Genomic DNA, 14,426 nt, shown 5'->3' with positions numbered 1-14,426 from the left:
AGAGGTAATAAGTGAGATTAATTGCAGGCCAATCTCCAGAAGAGAATGTAGTCAGGGCCAAATGCAGTCACATGTTTAGAAACCTGAGGTGTGCCTCTGAACAAGGCTGATTGAGAACGATACAATCCACGATGCAGGTACCGAGTGTTTGCAACCTCTTTTTTTCTTAAAGGGGTTGTATTTGACTTCTATATACTGATGATGTTGTTGTTATTTAAGTAGCTCAGTCATATCCTAATCTTTTCTGACTTCATGGACTGCAGCCCACCAGACTCCTCTGTCCGTGGAATTCTCCAGGCAAGAATACTGGTGTGGGTGGCCATTCCCTTCTCCAGAGGAGAGGATCTTTCTGACCCAGGGATTGAACCTGGGTCTCCTGTTGCAGGCAGATTCTTTACCACTGAGCCACCAGGGAAACCCCTAGATGTTGATACCTGGGTATGAAGCTTTTCTTTAGCCAATGAAATGGCTAGGATTTTTCAAGCCACCTTTTAATTATCCATTTTTCTGGGCACTCGGGGAGTTATTCAGAGCTGAGAATTGATGTTGAGAGGCACCTCCTCATTACTGCCAGCCTTGCACGGCACTGGACTACGTCAGGGAGGAGCACTTTCTAGGTGAGGAGTGCATCTTTCTTTGGGAGACCTGGAAGGGTTACTGTAAAGTTTTGGCTGCTGCTTGGAATGATTTGGGAAGAACAGGGCCTCAGACAGCTTGGCAGGAGCCTGACGCTCTGTTTTTTTCCAGTCCAGCCCTTCCTTGTGGATCGAGCTGTCAGGGAATCCCACGAATGTCTGGCTTCTGCCCCTTTGTATGTTTTTCCAGCATTTGTCATTGAATTATTTTTATCCATCTCTGGCTTTTTCACACACACCACCTGGGGATTTGTCTGTTCCTCGATGTTAAAGGTGCGGGGGAGGTTGAAGGCACAGCCCTGAGTCTGTTCCTCCTTTTTGTGACATCGTGGACCTAGGCTGCTTGGCCGGGTGGCTTCCACTCTGGAAAACAACTGTATTTTAGAACTTTAAATTCAGTACTGGGGAATGGGGTACAATGAAGCCACAAATCTTGGAAATTTGGGCACTATTTCACATTACCTTATTCCTCTGCCTGCTTACTTTTTAGTAATAAATTATAGTCTGGTCCCTTTCTTTTACCTAATTTTTTGGGACCAATTTCCAGAGATTTTGATACCAGTTCAGCTAATACTTTTTTCCCTTCTTTTAGATTATTTTTTTATGAATGTTCGTAGAGACTCAGGACTCTGAGTTCCCACCATTTCATTTTTAGTTAGTCTTCAGAAATACTGAGTTTATTTTCTTTAAAACTAAACCCTCTATTCATTTGCTGTGCATTAGGCATTGTGTTAGCACACACCACCTGGGGATTTGTCTGTTCCTCGATGTTAAAAGGTGCGGGGGAGGTTGAAGGCACAGCTGTGAGTCTGTTCCTCCTTTTTGTGACATCGTGGACCTAGGCTGCTTGCCCAGGTGGCTTCCACTCTGGAAAACAACTGTATTTTAGAACTTTAAAATTTAGAGTTCTAAAACTGTACTTTAGAACTTTAAAGCTGCTGTGGAGTACTGACAAATAAGACAGAATTGTCCCGTCTCCCAGAGTTTACTGTCCAGGAACTATCTTCTGTTTTTAGCCTAGCGCACAACCACTTTGTTATTGTTGTTATTGTTTAGTCTCCAAGTTGCGCTTGATTCTTTTGTGAGCCCATGGACTGTAGCTTGCCAGGCTCCTCTTCCCAGGCAAGAAGACTGGAGTGGGTTGCCATTCCCTTCTCCAGGGGATCTTCCTCACTCAAGGATTGAACCCGGGTCTCCTGCATTGCAGCTGGATTCTTTACCACTGAGACACCAGGGAAGCTCTGCAGGGGACTGGGTAGGGTCTAAAAGAGTTTCAAGACCTGGTGTTGGATCACTAAAAGGCTACCATCTGGCAGCAGGAAGGAGCCACATACATGTGGGACGGTTAGGAATCTGCGTCGGGCAGCATATAACAAAGATTTACATTTGTGACACAAGCAAGTAGAAGAAAGGGAGTGCAGAAGAGGATGGAAGGATTGACCCTGCCACGTGCTACAGCGTGGCTGAATCTTGAGGACATTATGCTGCATGAAATGAGCCAGTCACAAAAAGACAAATACTGTAGGATTCCACTCCTATGAAATTATCTAAAGTTGTCTAAATCGTAGAAACAGGAAGTAAAAAGGTGATTGCTAAGGGCTAGGGGAACAGAGGATGGGGAATTAGTGTTTAATAACCATAGAGTTTCAGTTTTGCAAGATGCAGAAGTTAGATCTTTTGCATAGCAGTGTGACCATATGTAACACTACTGTACTCATAAAAATGGTTAAGACAGCAAATTTAAAGTCATACATTTCTTTAAACCATGATAAAGAGACTAGGAGGAGGAAGATACTAGGTTTTAAAAGAGAGTCCCATAGGTAGGCAAAAAAATTACCAGAATGGAAAGGCTTTGCTTCCATTCTCTCCATTTGTTTAGGGAAATTATTCTGGAACCAGTCCTTTAAATGCTTCTATTGGTATATTCTTTAAAAGCATGTTAACTTTATAGGGAAGGGGGCCATCGACCCCTATTAGCAAGATGGCATGGTGTAGTGAAAAGAGAAGGGACTTTTAGAATTTGCCTTACTGAGTATGTGACCTCGAGCAAGTTAACCTAGCTTCTCTGAGCCACAGTTTCCCCATCTGCTTAAAAACACAGATGATAATACCTACGTCATTAAGTTGTTTCAAGATTTAGTTGAGTTGTGCATGTCAAAGCAGCCAATGTAATACCTGGTTTGGGTGTAGATTCTTGATGCCATTTAGTTCCCTTCCTGTGGGAAAAAAAAAAGGAAGAAACTTAACAATTGGACTTGCTTGGGATGTGGGATTCCTCCACTCCTTGTTTTAGTATCTGGTTTAGAGGAAACTGGCCGTGAGCCACAGGCAGTGTGGAGGTGTGCTGCAGAGATGCGGCCGTTGCAGCTGAGGAGTGGAGGGTATCAGAGTGGGGCCAACAGGAGAGACTTTCTTCTCTTTGACCCCTCTCTTGAAGGGTGACTTCTTTCTACTCAAGAGGCCCTTCCTCTCTGCTATCTTCTCCCCAATGTTGAAATTTCCATTGCGGCTCAGTGTTCCAGCCAGTAAACACTCATATTTTCCATCCATCCTGGGGGTCGAGCTTTGGGAGAGCTTTTCTCTGGAGGAGTTTGGAGCTTATAATTTTGTACTTTATCCTGTTATATAAACAACACTCTGTAGCCAAAGAGCACAATCACAAAAAGAAACCACTTTGGGGGTGGTGGTGGGGTGGGGGGGTGGGGGAGTGCGGCCTAAAAGCCAAAAGGAAACTCTTGCTTGTTCGGAGTGCTGCCGAAGTGATAGTTCTCTCCTTGTCCTCCTTCCGTTCCCAGAAAATGCAGTTTACCTGACCGCCTTCCTCCTGAGTTTTAGCCTTCCCCGCTCCTTCGCCTGAGTCTCGCCCGCCTCTGGCACACGCGTGATAAAGGCGTGGAGTCCTCTCTGCTGCTTTTCTCGCTCAGCCAGACACGCGGCCTCTCGGGCGTTAGCTCTGTGTCAGTTCAGGCCCCGGGACAGTCTCCAGTCTCTCCCGCACCCAGAGAGCCGAGCGCCATAGGCGTCTGTGCCAAGGCCAGCATGACTGGACTTCTGCCTCTTTGAAGGAATGTTGGTAAAAACTTTGGAAGTGTGTCAAAGCTCGCTGGCTGGACCTCATACCGGGGCCTAGGCAAAGGAAGTTCGGGAATGTTTGGGCCCAGACTCGGGCGTGAAAGACGGGGGAGCTTTTCTTATCTACAAGTCAGAATAAAATGCAGCTCGCTTTGTGGTTTGCCAGTGTAGCATGTTTCCAATTTAGGTTGCTTCCGCCCCACCCCCCAAGCATCTAAGGTAAACCACCTTACCTATAGTTCCTCAGGATTAGCGCGCACACCTGCACACTCAGACACATACAGAGTCATTGTTAGAGGCGAGACCCTCTGCTTTTTAGCCACTCGCTTTGTAATTTGATATCCATCCACAATTGATGACATTTTGGTTTTAAGAGGACTGAATGACAAAAGTCCATGTACAAACAGAATGAGACTCCTTTTCTAGAATTAGGAAGTTTTATCAGAGTTACTTAATTCATATTTCAGTTTCTCACACAGTTTTTCTGTCATCTTTCCCATGTAACTGGTTACCAGCCCTGACAGAGTTGAAAAGATGCACAGTGGTGAAGAAACACTGTATCTTTCTTTCTGACTCCTGTAGAGAAACACTGATGACCCATGTTACAGCTTACTTAATGTTGACTCAACACATTTAGGACAACCAGCTGGCTTCCCTGAAACCTTTAGCTAATAAAGACCTCAACCTACCCTCATCTTTTTTAGCTCGTCTTTCTGCTAAAAAACTCTCAGCATGTTACTGACCAAATACAAAGAAGATATCAATTCTTTATTTTTAAGTTCTAGGGTTTAAAAGGCTAAAAGGAAAAAACCCTCTTGATTCTGTATTTTAATAAAACAGTAGACTTGTAGTATCTGATAAGTAGTAAAGATTCTCTCATCCCTGCAGCCATTTTGCAGAGCAAAAGTTTGGTGTAAGTTCTGGTTTGGGTGTAGGTTCTTGGTACCAGTTCTTCTTCCAGAAAAGAATAACACAAAATTAGACTTGCTTAAGATACAGTATTGCTATACCACTGAGTTTAGATGCAGCTGGCCACTGCACATGTGAAGTGTCATATTGTATCACAGTAGAGAAAGCAGTTATACCTAATCTCTGAGGTTTACATTACTTGCTTTTATTGTGAAGTGAGGGTCCATGTATTAAAATTTTGATTACAAACTATTAAAATGCTCTAAGGAAAAATAGAGAAGCTCCACGTAAAAGGTAACACTTCAATATGGAACCAAGTGTTCTTTGGGAGATGAGAGAAGGGCTGGAGGTGAGAGAGGCAGCATGTGAGAGTTTGGGAATTCAGAGTGTCACGTGGCAGGCCCAGGCGCTCATAATAAGTAACAGTAGAACTCGTCCTAATTGCACCGTTCTTATGCTTTAGAGGCAGAAAAGGGATGTTTTTTGGCTTTCATGAATTATCAGGCTAAGGCTTGTATTAATTTGGCTTCAAAGCTAATAATCAATACCATGTTTGCCTGGTTTTATAAAAGAAGTTTTACTGTCTTTATGTGATGAAAGTGAAATATGGATGCATCTCAGTAATGTGACAGTAATCTAAAAATCTTTAGATGAGAAAATCAGGCTTTCTGGTCCCACAGTTAAGGAAACCATAGGGGGGTGGTGGTCATAAATAGGTTGTACTTAAAGGCTACAGGAAATCAAATTATGTTCTTGTGAAGTTGGGTTGCACCAAGGAAAATTGAGTAGATGAAAAAATCTGTCTATGTTATTAGTGTTCTCAAATATCTTGCTAGCTGCTTGAACCCAAACACTGACATTTGAAATACAAGACCCTAAGAGAAGAGTTTTGTTACCTTCTTCACCAAATATTTAGTATATTGAAATACTTGAAAAGAAAGGTGAAACTGGTAATAAGTAATGTTCCAGCTGGGAAATGGCTTCATCTGGTAGTTGTTAAAACAATGTTATCCTAAAAAAGTTAACATGTTACTGAATATCTCCTAAATGCAAGGCAGGGGGCTGACTCTGAAGGAAGCAATAGACAGGGTCTCTTTGTCCACAAGGAGGAAATTTGATAGTCATTTAAGTTATTAATACAAGCAGTGTAAGGCAATATGTACTTAATTGTAGACAACGAGGACTATGCTGTGAGTGGTACACCTTCAGAGGAGAAATAGGTCACTCTGACTGGAGAAAGTGGCAAAAGCTTCATGGTAAAGAAAAATGACTCTGGAAGGGTAACTAAGGCTTGGGTAGGCAGAGAGGCTAAAGTTACTCATTTAAGAGATAACTGCGTGCTTACTTCATGCTTGACTCTATGTGAGCATCTATGAGATCAAGAAATGTGTGGCATGCTCATGTACATTTGAGCTGACACTCAGCAGGACGGTCTGGAGAATACTTCCCTGGGAGTCTAATAATTTTTGGCACATGAAACACAGAGCAAGTGATTAAAGTGGAGGGTGTACGGGCTCAGTGCATGCATGTGTGCTCAGCTGTTTCAGTCGTGTCCGACTCTTGCGACCCCGTGGATTGTAGCCCACCTGGCTCCTCTGTCCATGGGATTCTTTAGGCAAGAATACTGGAGTGGGTTGCCATGCCTTCCTCCAGGGGATCTTCCTGACTGTGGGATAAAACCCACATTTCTTAATCTCCTGCGTTGGCAGGCAAGTTCTTTACCACTAGCACCACCTGGGAAGCCCTTATATGGGCTCAGAGGAGCTCGCAATTCAGGAAAGGCACTAGAGATGGGTGGAAAGATCAGGCTCTGCAGAGGAAGGGTTTAAATACAGTCCTAGATTATATGTAGTCTACAGACTGGTGCAGGAAAGGGGAGGGAGAAAAAGAGAGGTAATGTACAAGGGGTTTCAGGCATTTTCAAGGGACGATCAGTGGGAGCCAGTCTGGCTGATAAAATGTATTAAAGTGATAGAAACTGAAATCAAGGTGGGTCCTAACTGTAAAAGAGATTTTTCAGTTCATTCAACTAAAAAAGTCTAGAAATTGATGTTGGGGCTTTATGAAGCATCAATCATACTTTCTGATTCCTCTAGGTCACAAGTAAGTGAGAAACTATAGAAAATAAAATCAAAGATAGCAAAATACTGATTTATTACTGATAAAGATAAGCCTTGAAAAGATAAAGATTATGTCTTGAAAATATGATACAAATGGGCTTCTACTTTTCAAGGTTGTTTTTCTAATTTGCCTTATTTATTTTAAAGATTCTCTTTGTATTTTGTTAATTCTGATAATGATAACAAAATTTTTAAGGAAGAAATAAAAAGAGCTTCCAATGTACCACAAACATAAAAAGAAAAACAAAACAAAAAATCATTTTCAAGGTGAATACCTGTACCTGGCCCAAATCTACCTTTCCAGTTTTATTCTTCACATATTTAGTTCCAGCCAAATGCAGTGGATCAAAATGGTACATTTTCCCATCCTTATACCATTCTGTAATGCTTATCCTATTAGTTTCCTGTGATTATACTTCATGAAAGTGTAAGCTGTCTTATTCACTATTGTATCTCAGTGCCTTGGTAAACACTAAGGCACTTAAACATAAAGAATAAATATTAAGTAAAAGAAAGAATGAATGAATGAACAGACTCCCTGCTCCTCACCTATGTCTTTGCATGTACAAACTCTTTCCTCCTACAAGGCTCAGCTCAGCTTAGGCTTTCTGCAACCTTCCCTGATGACATCCCAAGAAAATATTAGATTTTCTCTTCCTTCTATTCCTCATCCACCAAACACATGTTCCTAAAAGGTATAATTCAGAGGAAGCTCTGGCTTAGTGTCCAATTTTAATTCCCAGAGAACTGATCTTTGTGGCTCTTCCTAGCCTGATGATATGAACACTAGGGAAAGAAGCCCTGTTTCTTCTCCATTGAGTTCAAAGCTCACACAGCCACCTCCCCAAGTCATCAGGTCCCTTCAGTTCTTTCTAGGTATCTGAGATCAAAAGTGCCCTACAAGCGAAAGGCCCTCTGGCCTTGGGAGGGAGGGGGCGGGGAGAGGTGCTCTTGGAAGAGGCAGGGTGTGAAAGAGGAAAAGGCAGAGACCCTTATTTTTACCAACATCCTCCCCACCCCACCAGACCCTCAGGAATCTTGAGAGCCACTCCTAGAAGGTACTTAGGAGTGAAAGGGCATCCTTTCTTTGACAGCCTAGTATAGGATGGCTGTCTCTTTACTTTCAGCCTTTTCACATTGGTTGACTAATAAGTTGTGATGTTTACTGAATATGTGTATATGTGTAATATTTCAGATTTTTGGTGTTTTTTGCAGTAGTTCCTCTCTCCTCTCTGTCCTCTATTTGATAGACTTATATTCGGCCCTCCACAGGTCTGCATCCTTGTAGTATGTAGAAGTATTTAGGGAAAAAAAAATTCAGAAAGTTCCAAAAAGCAAAACTTGAATTCTCTATAGTCCAGTAACTGTTTACACAACATTCACATTTTATTAGGTATTAGAAGTGATCTGGGCTTCCCAGGTGGCGCTAGTGGTAAGGAGCCTGCCTTCAGGAGACTGCAGAGACGTGAGTTCAATCTCTGGGTCGGGAAGATCCCCTGGAAAAGGGCCTGGCAATCCACTCCAGTATTCTTGCCTGGAGAATCTATCTGTTTACCTCTGCTATCACACATACCACTCTTTCTTGTGTTATAGTTATCTGTATACTTGTCTTACCTCCTGTATTAGAGTGTAAGCTTTTGAGGGGCAGAGACTGAGTCTTACAAATCTTTATATCCTTAGACTTTGCTGTAATAAATGCTCAGTAAATGTTTGGTGAATAAGTGGCTAGATCAGTGCTATCCAATATGGTAGCCACAAGCCACATGTGGATTTAAAAATGTTTAATTAAAACTAAATAAAATGAAAAATTCAGTTCCTCATCATGCTAGCCACATTGCAAGTACTCAAAAGCCACATGTGGCTCGTGGCTACCATACTGGGCAGCACAGGACAAGATGGTTGACCCAGAAGGTTCAAATATGTAATAAAGACCCAAACTTGTCAGCGGGGGGGAAAAAAAGTACAAAGAAAGGCATATTCTTGATTAGGCTCTTTTGTTTAGATCTAGAGATTTACCACAGATGCTGTTCTTGAACTAATTTGTGGTACTGGAAGGGGCACATTTTAATACCTTGGGAATCTCAAATGCTCAGAGCTTCTGAATTACTAGTGTTTAACCAATTACTAGTGTTTAAGCAAGAGCTGGGCTGGCTGAGAGGAAGGGGCTTTTTAAGCAGATCCTCGCATTATTATTTTATTTTCTGGGATACGCCCATGACTAGTTGGTGAGGAGAGGTCTTGCTTCCCTCCACTTACCCAGCCCCCAGTCCCCCACCTGCCTGGCTGGCAGTTCTCGCTTGGCCTACAGAGTTGCCAGAGCCCTGGGGAACAGAGCCAAACATGCGGAAGTGGTTACGTGTACCAGCTCCCAGGGAAGCTGCGGCTCGCAGGGGGCGTGGGTGGGGTCCTGCCTGATGGCTTTTCAAAGAAGCCAGATCTTTGAAGTTTTGTTTCAGCAGCTGCCAGGTATGCTGTTTCAGCACTTCACAGATTCCCTCACTGTGTTCCCATATCACATTTTTTTCTTTCCTATGTGTGCATAGAGTACACAATGGAACTTGCGTGTTGGGAGGGTAAATATAAAATTGTGGAATAAGGTGCTAAGCATACCCACCCCACTCCCCCTTTTTTTCCCTTTTTTCTGTGACTGCTGTGAGATAGCCTTCTTCCATTTTCAGCTCTAATCTTTTCTGATCACTGCCAAAGGAGAGGCAAACAGTCTTCTTCCATTCTGGGAAAATAGTAAGTTTTGAAAAATTGGAGTTCCTACATTTCTGTCAGGATTTAGAGCATCACTCTGACAGTAGAACATCTCCCTTTTCCAAAAGAACACGTGACACCCCACCCCACCCCCGAGCACGCAATCCTGACAGCTTTTGGACTCAAGAGTAAATTTCATGAATGTAGATCTTGTTCACCAAGACGAAACAATACCTGGTTTTACAGGTATTAGTTTTCATTTTTGTTAAAGGGTTGCACTTGCCTCTGCTGTGCTGGTAGGGGGCAAGGACTGGGTAGGCAGCTGCTGCTGCTAAGTCACTTAAGTCGTGTCCGACTCTGTGCGACCCCATAGACGGCAGCCCACCAGGCTCCACCGTCCCTGGGATTCTCCAGGCAAGAACACTGGAGTGGGCTGCCATTTCCTTCTCCAATGCATGAAAGTGAAAAGTGAAAGTGAAGTCACTCAATCGTGTCCGACTCTTCTCGACCCCATGGACTGCGGCCCACCAGGCTCCTCCGTCCATGGGATTTTCCAGGCAAGAGGAAAGGGCAGCAAGGGCCACCCTCTAAAGCCCACGCTGAACTTTTTCTACCTCCTTGCCTCTTTGCTTAAGTAGTCCTTTCTCCCATCCCGTCTTCGGTTCCCGCAGACCTTTTCCTGCAGTCCCCAAATTTGCTTCTTCCCCTGAACTCCACTCTTGCGCTGCATAGTACATTCTCCCTTGTGCAGTTATCTTCTCTGCCTTTGTTCTTGCTCTCCTGAACTGTAAGCGCTTTAAATGAACTGTAACTGTAAATGAAAGGCACAGGGTATGTTGTATTCCTACACAAGGACAGGAAGACCCGTGTGCCAATTTCGGGCCCACTTGGAGCTTCCTGAGCTGGAAGTAAATCACTTGACTGAACTTCAGCCTCATGTTGCCAGGTGAGAAGCAAAGATGCTCAGATTGTCTTAGGGGTTCAGTGAGACCACCCTTGTGAACATGCTTTGGAAACCACGGAGCACTACCCACGACTGCGTCTTTTCAGTATTAATAATACTGCTTATTGCTATAAAACCGTAGTGTTTGCTTATGCTGCTGCTGATGCAGGGTCTAGTCTCTCCCAGAGTTGAGGTACATCCCCAGTTGAAGCCCACATTACTCAGCTTGGCACAAGTTGAAAGCGTTAAACGGTCCATCCCAGGCACACGCTGTCATCACCTCTCTTTCAGTCTGCAGGTTCTTCCTTTCAGACCTGTGGGCTCGTTGTTTTTCTTACTAGTCTCTCCCTTTTTCTCCTCTCAGGCTCAGGCTGAGCTGTCTCTTTTAACCCCCCTCAGTTCTTCAGAAACAGAGTCATCCCATCCCCTTTCCCTTTGGGCTGGAATTTCCATGCTGTGGATCCTCCTCTCAGCGTGGCGACCTGCCTCCCGCCTCTCTGCCCATCGACAACACTGGGCCCCGTCCTCATCCTCCCCCTGTCCAGCCCCCCCATCTTCATCGTCAGCTTGATTCGGGGTCCCTTCCTGTTTTCTTCTCTCTTCCCCTTGCCCTTCTGCCAGGCTGTATCCTTTTAATCCTCCCTTTCCATTTGATCTCATCTTGCATTTTCTTTTCTCTAGGCTCAGACCTTTCATCCAGAAAGGATGGCCTCCCTTTGAAGACTGTTTGGTGCATTTCCACATACCTATCACCCTCTCCATATCACCTTAAGGCATCTCCTTCCCAGAAAAAAGTAAATTAAAGGAACACTGCCATTTATTACTACTGTTGTATGGCTTCAGAAGGTCCAAACCCTTTTATTTTAGAATATCTGTGTTTTTCCATTTGAACGTTGTGACCTAGTGTTTGAGAGCAGGTGTTCTACAGAGGCAGACCAATTTGGATCCCTCCCCTTTTTAGCCAGAAAATGTTACCAGCTATGTTGCTTCGGGCAGATTCTTTGAAACTATTGTACTTATCTCTAAATGAGGATAAAATGCTGAAAATTCCTAGGTATGTCCTAAGGAGCAACGGAAAATTAAATGATATAGGAAAGCATTTTTACAGGGCCTGCCAGAGAATTAAGTGCTCCATAAATGAGAATTAAGTGTAAACATATCCACACAATCTATCCATACCCTGTTTTAAAGGTATTAAAAATTGAGGCCCAGAGAAGTTAAGTGGATTGTGCAAATTCTCGTACCTGCCTGGTGGTAAAGTTAGGATGAGAACCCACTTCTAATTCTCACCCAGTGAATTTTCCATTTGATTCCACTAAGTCCTCAAAGGGTAATTCTAGTTTCCTTTCTTTGGGTGGAACATAGAGCTCCTCCAGAGAGAGGAATGTTCATGGTTTCATGCATTTGTTCGTTCAGCAAACACTGCATGACTGTGATTCTGCCAAGCTTTGAGTGGACAAAGACCAGAATGATGACTAGCCTTAAACGGTTGGTCCAATGAGTGAGAAATAGTTGTTGTGAAGAACAGTCACAGTACCAAAACCTCCAATGAAAAGCATCCTGGCATTTCAAGGAATAAGCTTCATCAGAGGAAGACCCCAGTCGATTCTACAGAGAATGGATTATTGTTTTTTGACTAAGTGAGAATTGCAAAGCCTGTGTGAAGGCAGGGAGATAGGATGAGCATGCCTGAGGGCCGCGGTGCAGGAGCGTAGTATGCACATGTGGGGGTGCTGAGGATGAGATGGAAGAATTCAAGAACCTGATACACCATGCTAAGGGGATTTTATCCCGTTATCTGCCCTTTTAATTAATGTCAGCTGAAGAAATCAGCAGAGTTTTGGAGGTTTGTTTTTCCTTTAATGTTTCTGGGTTTTTATGTGTAATATTTCCTCTGTCTTTCCCTTCCCTCATTCATATCTGGCAAATTCTTGCCATCATTCTGGATAACCCTTATTCTCTGCACCTTCTACTATCATCCCACACAGAGGCCTCCTGCTTGCCTGGAGCTTTGTCATTTACACTGTGTTACAGGTTTTCCAAAGAAGTCCAGACTTACTTATCTTTATACTTCTTGCTCTTACTGTGGCGTCTGACATGTGTGTGTGCTCAATCGCTCAGTCGTGTCTGACTCTTTGTGACCCCATGGACTGTAGCCCGCCAGGCTCCTCTGTCCATGGAATTTTCCAGGCAAGAATACTGAGTGGGTTGCCATTTCCTACCCCAGGGTTCTGACACATAGTATCCACCAGTTTAACATATGCTAAATGACTTTAAATATATAGGTTCATAATCCCAGACCAGACTTCCACCTAGGCAGCTCTTCCCCTAATACTGTCTTTGGTGCCACAAAAATTTAGGTGAATTAGGTTAAGACTTTCTCCTTTAACCAGCCACAGCTCAACATGCTTGCCATCCTTAGGATTTGAGCTTTGACCTTCTCTAGAGAAGAACCAACGCACTCCAATATTCTTGCTGGGAAATGCCATGGACAGAGGAGCCCAGAGGGCTACAGTCCATGGGATCGCAAAGAGTCAGATATGACTGAGCACACACAGAGAGAGGGGAAAACTCTAAGCTGATTAAAAACCTGCTATGAGAGTGCAACACACATCCATATACTAGGATTTTCCTCAACACACTTGAAGGACTTAAAAGACTCAAAACAATTCTCAAAACAGGTGAATTCCACGTGGTGGAATCAGTTTTAACGTAGAGCAGGGTCTTATGGTGTCCATGAAAGAGCTGCGGTTTCACTCCTCTCCTGGTCATTTCTCAGAGCTGTGTGGAGGGGTGAGTGGTGCGATTTATTGACTGCCCTGATTAGACTTGAATATGCTCATGAGGCAAAGTCACGGTAAAGAATCTGTCTGCAATGCAGGATACCCGGGCTCAATCCCTGGGTTGGAAAGACCCCCTGGAGGAGGGCACGGCAACCCACTCCAGTATTCGTGCCTGGAGAATCCCACGGACACAGGAGCCTGGCGGGTCACAGTCCGTGGGGTCACAAAGAGTCAGACAGGACTGAGCAACTAACACTACTACTACTGCTGATAGATTTGAAAATACTCAATGAGGAAAAGTCTCTCCATAGTCCAGCACACACACAGTATCTGTATTTGGCACCAGCTTGATGTAACACCTCTCCTCTTACGTACTGCAAATATACCTTGCGCTACGCCATGCCACCAGCTGCAGCCAGCTCAGGATTCATCTGCCAAACCCAGCTGTTACCACCGTGCTAACATATGTCATTAAGTATACTTTATATACTACTGGTCACACGTTACACACTTGTGAAGTTTTCTCAGCACCGAGTAGTTGAGAATCTCTCTCGTAAAGCGTTAATGAAGAGATGCATCCCAATGTAGCAGCCCACCGTCGTGGTAATGCACCCTGACACGCCCTTTACTAGGACAGCAGGCTACCCTGATAGGATAACGCGTGAAAACTGATTTCTCTTTTCCTTTTCACATTTATCTAAGTAGTTGCAGAAGTGATCTATTGCTGCCTAATAAATTACCTCAACCTTGTAGCAGCCAAACAGTAAACATGTCTTTTCTCACTTTCTGTGGGTCAGGCTCTTTTCACGAGGTGGCAGTTTAGATGTCAGCCAGGAGGGCTGCTGTCATCGGAAGGCTTGCCTGGGGCCAAGGATCCCCTTCTGTGATGCTCACCCTCACGTGGATGATGAGTTCAGGCTGGCTGTTGGCAGGAGGTTCTGCAGCAGATGGACTTCTCCACCGGGCTGCCTGTGTGTCCTCATGACATGGCAGCTGGCTTCCCCCGGAATGAGTGACCTCAGAGAAAGACAAAACCCACGTGTCTTTTATGACCCTAGCTCTTATACAGTCATTTTTTAAAAAAATTTTTCATCGCAAACAAATATACATAAAATTTACCGTTTTTAAGTGTGCAGTTTAGTAGCATTAACTCCATTGTATTATTGTGCAGCTATCCCCACCATCTACTTCAGGATCTCTTTTTATCTTGCAAAACTGAAACTCTGTGCCAATTAAAAAATAACTCCCCATCCTCCTTCCGTCA

At 43.9% G+C, this 14,426-nt stretch overlaps 1 protein-coding gene across 14 annotated transcripts in view; it reads left to right on the top strand.

Annotated features, from left to right (window-relative positions):
* TTLL5 (tubulin tyrosine ligase like 5) overlaps nt 1-14,426 on the top strand; it is a 307,882-nt gene that overhangs the window by 165,446 nt on the left and 128,010 nt on the right. The gene's annotated exons all lie outside the window — the stretch shown is intronic.

This window comes from Cervus elaphus, chromosome 12 (assembly GCF_910594005.1).
Source record: "Cervus elaphus chromosome 12, mCerEla1.1, whole genome shotgun sequence".
Classification (NCBI taxonomy): Eukaryota; Metazoa; Chordata; class Mammalia; order Artiodactyla; family Cervidae; genus Cervus; species Cervus elaphus.
Note: the sequence above shows the minus strand (reverse complement) of the source record. Positions and strands in the feature narration are given on the sequence as shown.